At 40.4% G+C, this 7,526-nt stretch overlaps 1 non-coding gene across 1 annotated transcript; it reads left to right on the plus strand.

Annotated features, from left to right (window-relative positions):
- Window positions 1-4,286: 4,286 nt before the first annotated feature.
- Window positions 4,287-4,390, plus strand: LOC112786970 (small nucleolar RNA R71). Its single transcript, XR_003194410.1, has one exon. It is a non-coding gene; the product is annotated as a small nucleolar RNA R71 (small nucleolar RNA).
- The last annotated feature ends 3,136 nt before the right edge of the window (window positions 4,391-7,526 follow it).

Here is a 7,526-nt window from a genome sequence, read left to right on the forward strand (position 1 = left end):
AGTCCAAGTCATGGGTAATGCAACATACAATTTGTCACTAAACTTATGCAAAATTCTCATGAAATAATGTAAAATGCACAATGTATGCTTGAGTCAAGGTGTAAGTGAATATCTACCTAAAACTAGCTTATTTCCTAAGGAAATGCATGAAATTAACCTAAAAACAGTAAAGAAAAGGTCAGTGAAACTGGCCAAGATGCCCTGGCATCACAACACCAAACTTAAAGCTTGCTTGTCCCTAAGCAAGTACTGGAACAAGAGAATGATGAATGGAATATCCAGAGGAATGAGTCATTCTTGTGGAAGTCATGTTACTGATTTTATGGTGGTTTCATGCATAGCAACTTAGGTTCATTCCATTACTGGCTTTCAGACCTTTATCATGTCCCTAAACACTTACTTTGTTTATATCCCATGAGACTTTTATTCATTGATCCTTTTATTGTTATTTCAAGGGTCATTTGTGTTATTTAGGCTAAGTGCTCTGTAAGAGGGCAACTCTTTAAGATAAGCTTTCAGCCAACACTCCCGAACCAGTTGGTTCAAGGTGCTAGGTGTTGAAGCACCCCTAAGGACTTACTCCCTCAAGTCTCTCCCCCATACATACACACCACAGGCATATAGTTCCTTTATTTTCTTTTCTTGAGACCTTGGTGTCCAGCACCTCTTTGGGTTACTAAGTGCTCTGTGGTGAGGGTTACTCTTGATAGTGGATTTTCAGCTGATAATCCTGGGTTAGTTAACCCAAGTTACCAAGTGATAAAGCACCCCTGAGAGCTTATTCATCCAAGTAAATCCCTCACACAGGAGCACCACAGACACTTGTCTCAAGGTCCAAACCATTGGTGCCTAGCCTTATTGCTTACTCTTTTTCTTTTGTTTTTCACTTCCATTATTCTTTCCCTTTTCTCTTATTAGGATCTTGTCATATACTCAGTCTCATGGGTATATCCAAAGTCAAGTATTCAGGATAGATAGTTGTCCTCCTAACCTTGTGGTTGAACCAACTTAGCTAACTTATGACTACCCCAAAGATTCATGAATGCACTTCCACAATATGAACTCCACTCTGGTCTTTTAAAAATAATCATTCTCTCTTCATTTAATTCAAAAGGAACAAGCATACAAGTAAGTTAAGTAAGGATGCAGTGACATAAAGACTAGCACACAGACCTACTCAGAGCTTAAAAGACAGAAAAAAATTCAACTACAAGTAGCCACAAATCAAAAGTGCATTCGGACTTCCAACTTTCAACCATTCTGAGTACAATGGAATTAAGTAACAATACAACCTTCGGGTGATGATTTCTGGTTGCTCTCTCTCTTTGTCATCATCCTAGTTTTTGGCTGCCTTGCTTCTTTGGGTAGAGGTGCACCATTTCCTCATAAGATTCCTGCAAGGTGACTGGAAGTTGCTTGTTCCCAAAGCACTTGAGACATAGTTAGCTTGCATGTATGCTGGTGCTTTTTGAACTCAATTTGGTGTGTGAACACCAAACTTAGTTCCTTTCCCAGTGCAAACATTGCACATATGCAGAGAACCCCATATCTTATTGTCAACAAAGCAATGATCACCTATAGTCTAACTACATCTAAGTGGTTTCTCTTGATTGGATGGAGCTAGCAATGTTCTTCTGGAGTGGAGTGTAATTCTAACCAATGTCCTTTGGTGGAACACCAAGCTCCGAATTACACCATCACTCTTGGATTGTTCTGGTGTGGAACACCAAACTTAGCTCTTTTTCCTTTCCTATAAAGATTTAAAATAAGGAAATTAATATCATAAAAATCAAACTCTACGGCTAGAATAAAAGGGAAGTAAGGATTTGATTGTTTATTTATGAATTCCAACTAACTAACTAACTATTGGTGGGTCCTTATATGCATTTTGGTGGCACCATGGGGTGACACCAAACTTAGTTTGAAGCAATGTGATGAAAAGTTTTGTTCAAAGCTCCCAAGACTAGCATGCATCTTGGTTTGCTTTGAACACCAAACTTGTTCTTCACTATATACTGCATGATAAAGATTTCACCAAATGTTTGTCAAGTTTGGATTGAAATTCATAAACATTGATTTATTCATTATTTTAAAAACATATAAAACATGGGTTGCCTCCCATGAAGCGCTTCTTTAGCGTCACTAGCTTGACATTTTTCCTTCATCAGGGTGGTTGGTAGTGCTTAAAATCCTCTCCTCTTGCTGTGGACTTGTATCCATTGGTTGGATCAATGATCTCCACATGTTCCAGGGAAAGAACTCTGTAGATAGTAAAGACCTTAGGTAACTGAGATGGTACAGTAGGGAGATTAGGGAGAATATCTGGGAAGTAAGCTGAGACAACTCTATCCCCTGGAGAGAAATCTTTCGTAGGGATCTTCTTGTTCCTCCATCTCCTTGGTACCTTCTTCTTTGTTTCTTTTAAGGTTGCCTTCCCTTTGGTGACCTTTTTTTTCCAAGGAGTTGTGATGTTGTCTTCACATGCCTTTAGAGGCTTAGGTTCCTCCAACTTTTCTTTGAGCTGTGGCAATTGCTGTTTTCCTTGTTTATCAATTGAGGGGGTTTCAGAATGAACTGGCTGTGCTTTAGTGCTTGTCTCCTCCTTCAGTGTCTCTTTATTGTTTGTGCTTAGTTCCTTGTCCTCTTTATCTGTTTCTTGTGAGAGTTTGAAGACATTGAAGCTGAGTCGTTCATCATGGATTCTCAATATTAGCTCCCCTTTCTCTACATCGATAAGTGCTCTGGCCGTAGCTAGGAATGGTCTTTCCAATATGATTGGGTGAGTGTGACTCTCTTCCATGTCTAGAATGACAAAGTCTGTTGGGAGAAAGTATTTCCCAACCTTTAGCAACACATTTTCCACCACTCCTATTGCTTGCTTTTGAGTTTTGTCAGCCAGTCTGATGATTACATCTGTGGGCATTATCTCATTAATATGCAGCCTCTTCACCAGGGATAAAGGCAGTAAGTTGATGCTGGCCCCCAAATCACATAGCGCTCTATCGAACATAGTTTCACCTATGGCACAAGGGATGTGAAAACTCCCTGGGTCTCTTCTTTTTGTAGGTAGCTCAGGTTGAATAAGGGCACTACATTCCTTGTTCATCACTATAGTCTGGCCTCCTTTGAGTGAGCTTTTCCTGGGAAGAAGTTCCTTCATATACTTGATGAATGCAGGCATTTGTTGAATTGCCTTGATGAATGGTATGTTTACATGCAGAGATGCAAACAAGTCTAGGAACCTTGAGTATATTCTCTTTCCCATAGCACCATTGAGCAGTTGAGGGAAGGGAGCATAAAGCTTCAGCAACTCTTGTTGTGAGATTTCTGGTCCTTGGTGATCTCTATCCTCCTCCTTTGTTGAGTTGTCTTCAGGTTGTTTGCAAAGTTTGCCTTGCTTGTCTTCAGTCTCTTGATCACTCGTAGTGACTATTTTGCAATCTTCCCATCTTACTTTCTTTGCTTCTCCCTTGGGGTTTTTCTCCGTGTCACTTGGGAATCTATTGGTAGGTTTGGGAATCTTCTCAGCTAAATATCCCACCTGGAATTCCAGCTTCCTAATGGTCTCTCCCTGGTTCTTAATATTGGCTCGCACTTCCTCTTTGAACACCTTATTTTCTTGAATCTCTTGGCATATTCCTTCAAGTTGGGCTTCAATCTTAGAGAGCTTGTCATCAATTGATGGGTGATTCGGAGCAGATGTGCTATTTTGGTTTTGATAAGCATATGAAGAAGTGTTATTGTGGGGGTGTTGAGACGTCCTCTGTGTGAATTGTTGGTGAGCTGCATTGTTGTTGGAGTTGTAACGTCTCTAGTCTTGGTTTTGATATTGCTCACCTCCCCACCCAAAATTTGGGTGGTTTCTCCATCCAGGGTTGTAGGTCTTGGAGTATAGATCATAGTTTTTCCTTGGTGAATTCCCAATGTAGTTGGCTTGCTCCTGACTCACCTCTGCTTTTTCATTCACTCCTTCTTGGATTGTTGATGAAGTGGAGATTACTGCTACTTGGTTAATCTCCATCTTCTTGGTGAAGTTAGCCAGCTGCTGGGTAATGAGCTTGTTTTGGGCTAACAGAGCATCTACATTGTTTAGCTCCATTACTCCTCTTGTGTTCCCTCTTTCGGAAGCATAGAAGTAGTCGTTCTCTGCTACTGTTTCAATAACATTTATGGCTTCCTCAATGGTCTTCTTGTTCAAAGATCCTCCAGATGAATGGTCTACGACCTTCTTTGACTCATAAGAGAGCCCTTCATAGAAAATGTGCAGCTGCACCCATTCGTTGAATATGTCAGGTGGACACCTCCTCGTTAAGTCCTTGAACCTCTCCCATGCTTCATATAGAGTCTCACCATGTTGTTGCCTGAAAGTTTGGACCTCAGCTCTCAGCCTATTAATTCGTTGAGGAGGGTAAAATCTTGCTAAGAATTTGTTCACCACGTCTTCCCAAGTTGTCAAGCTTTCCCTTGGGAAAGATTCCAGCCATTTGGCTGCCTTGTCCCTGAGTGAGAATGGAAATAAGAGCAGCCTATAGGCGTCAGGATGAACACCATTAGACTTCACTGTGTCACATATTCTCAGGAAGGTGGTTAAATGTTGATTGGGGTCTTCTTGAACACTTCCTCCAAACGAACAGTTGTTCTGAACAAGGGTGATGAGCTGTGGTTTAAGTTCAAAGTTGTTGGCATGGATTGTTGGCTTTTGGATGCTACTTCCACAATTGCCTGGGTTTGGATTGATGTAAGAGCCCAAAACTCTTCTATCCTCCCCAGCATGATTTGCTCTACCTCCTCCCCCATGGTTGTGATCTTCTTCTTCATGATGGTTTTTCATGTTATCTTCCATGTTTGTTTCAAAGAATTCCTCTTCTTCCTCAGCACCAACCACTTTCTTTCCTCTTGCCTCCCTCCTTAATCTAAGGAAGGTCCTCTCAGGTTCAGAATCGAAGGAAGTTGAAGCCCCGCTTCTTCTCCCTGTCATACAACCATCAAGTGCAAGCAAGAAAAGATAGGTGCAGAAAGTATTTGTGTCAGAATTACTGTTAGTTGTGGGTGATGCAATATATCAAACAGTTAGTGGGTTAGCAAACAGAATTGAAAATAACAAAGAAGAACAAAAGAGTAGAGGGGGAAGGGAAGAAGTTTAACTAAAACAAAAAGTAAATCTCTCAAACAGAAAATGAAATTCACAAAATATAATTGCTCAATCTAGTGATCTTCCAATTTAATCATTGTTGATGCACAATCAATCCCCGGCAACGGCGCCATAAACTTGATGCGGGGGAAACTTGTCTCACAACAAATCCCCCTTCGGCAAGTATACCGAATTTGTCGTCAAGTAAAAACTCACAATACAGTGAGGTCGAATCCCACAGGGATTGATTGATCAAGCAACTTTAATTAGAAGAATGTTCTAGTTGAGCGAATCCAGAATTTGGGTTGAGAGTTGCAGAAGATAAAATGGCGAGAATGTAAATAACAGAAAAGTAAATGCTAGAATTAAAGGATTGGAAGCAAATGACTGAAAATAAATTGCAGAATTGTAAATGGGAATGGGGGATTCGCTCATAAAAGTAAATGGCAGAAATTAAAGAGAATGGGTAAGATCAGAGATGGGGAGTTCATTGGGCTTAGGAGATGTTGCAATTCTTCGGATCAATTTCATTTTCATCTCTTCCTCAATCAATGCACTCATTGATCTCCTTGGCAATCTTAAGTGATTGAATTACAATTTCTTGCAATTCAATCTCTCAAATCTTGATCAATAGCCAATTCCTTGGTCAATTTCTCATGAGAAGAGATGAAGTATGGTCACTGATTATACCACATGCATTTCCCAAATCAAGTATTGAGAGGGTTATAGTCACATACCCATCCAAACCCAATTCGGTCCAGCATGAGAAAGCATTTCTAGCTTGATCTCTTCATTCCTCTTTCAAGGTTCAAAAGAGATCCAAGTTTGAATAGCTTCTCTTCCAAGATAACTACTCAATTGGATGAAGATCGAAAGCTTTCAAGAAAAATCAAGAGAAAAGATAGAAGAAGAATAACAAAAATTAGTATTGATCCATCAAATTACAACATAGCTCCCTAACCCAATGAAAGAGGTTTAGTTGTTCATAGCTCTTGAAAATGAAAACAAAGATGGAGAATACATCATAAAACTAGAAAATGCAGAGAAAGTAAAATACAGAGAGTAGTTCTCTTTTTCCAGCCTCCAGAACTCCTTTTACAATTCAAAGCTACTCCTATATATACTACTCTTCTCAGCTTCTAGTTTGCTCTTCAAGTCTTGGGCCTTTGGATCTTGAGCTTGAAGCAGTTCTTTTCTTCATTTGGGCTTGGCTTTACTTGCAGAGAGAAGTGTTAAGTGGGCAGAGACTTTAGCTCAGGGCGTAAGGGGTGTTAATCATTTAGTGAAAGTATAAGTTCGGGAACGTTAGTGACACTTAACATTTTCAATAACGTTCCAATGTAACCCTTTGCCTCACGTTAGAGCCCACGTTAACTAGGTTAACATGGCTTCTAACGTGGCTTTGCCAACCTTCGAGAACATTTGTGACACTCAACATTGTCACTAACGTTCCAGTGTGCCCCTTTTTGCTTCACGTTAAAGCTCCACGTTAACTAGGTTAACGTGGCTTCTAACGTGGCCTTGCCAACCTTCGAGAACGTTAGTGACACTCAACATTGTCACTAACGTTCCAATGTGCCCCTAGATATCACGTTAGAGTCCACGTTAACTAGGTTAATGTGGCTTCTAACGTAGCCATTCTTAGCCATCCCAACGTTAGTGACAATGTTGAGTGTCACTAACGTTGGCTCATCATTCATTCCTCATCGTTAGCTTCCAAGTTAACTAAGTTAACATAGAAGTTAACGTGGCTCCTTGGGGGGTTGTGTGGTTGCTTCCAACGTTAGTGACAATGTTGAGTGTCACTAACGTTGGCGACAACTCTCACTTCTTACGTTAGCTCCCACGTTAACCAAGTTAACGTGGGAGTTAACGTGGTGTGTTGCATCCTTAGGCCAACGTTAGTGACAATGTTGAATGTCACTAACGTTGGCTTCTCTTTCCCCCTTTAACGTTAGAGGCCACGTTAACTAGGTTAACGTGGGCTCTAACGTGGCCACTTATGAGTGTTTGCCAACGTTAGTGACAAGGTTAAGTGTCACTAACGTTGGCTCAACTTCCCTTTTCCACGTTAGAGTTCTCGTTAACTTAGTTAACGTGACTCTTAACGTGGGCAATGATGGCTATGAGAGTGTCATTAGCAATCACTTTTCTGATTAACCATTCAAGTTTCCTCCCTTTCCTTGCTTCCTTTGGTCCTGAAATCAAGCAATAGAGTGCATCAAAGTTCTAGTCCAAGTCATGGGCAATGCAACATACAATTTGTCACTAAACTTATGCAAAATCCTCATGAAATAATGTAAAATACACAATGTATGCTTTAGTCAAGGTGTAAGTGAATATCTACCCAAAACTAGCTTATTTCCTAAGGAAATGCATGAAACTAACCTAAAAA

The sequence above is a fragment of the Arachis hypogaea genome, chromosome 20, assembly GCF_003086295.3.
Source record: "Arachis hypogaea cultivar Tifrunner chromosome 20, arahy.Tifrunner.gnm2.J5K5, whole genome shotgun sequence".
Lineage (NCBI taxonomy): Eukaryota > Viridiplantae > Streptophyta > Magnoliopsida > Fabales > Fabaceae > Arachis > Arachis hypogaea.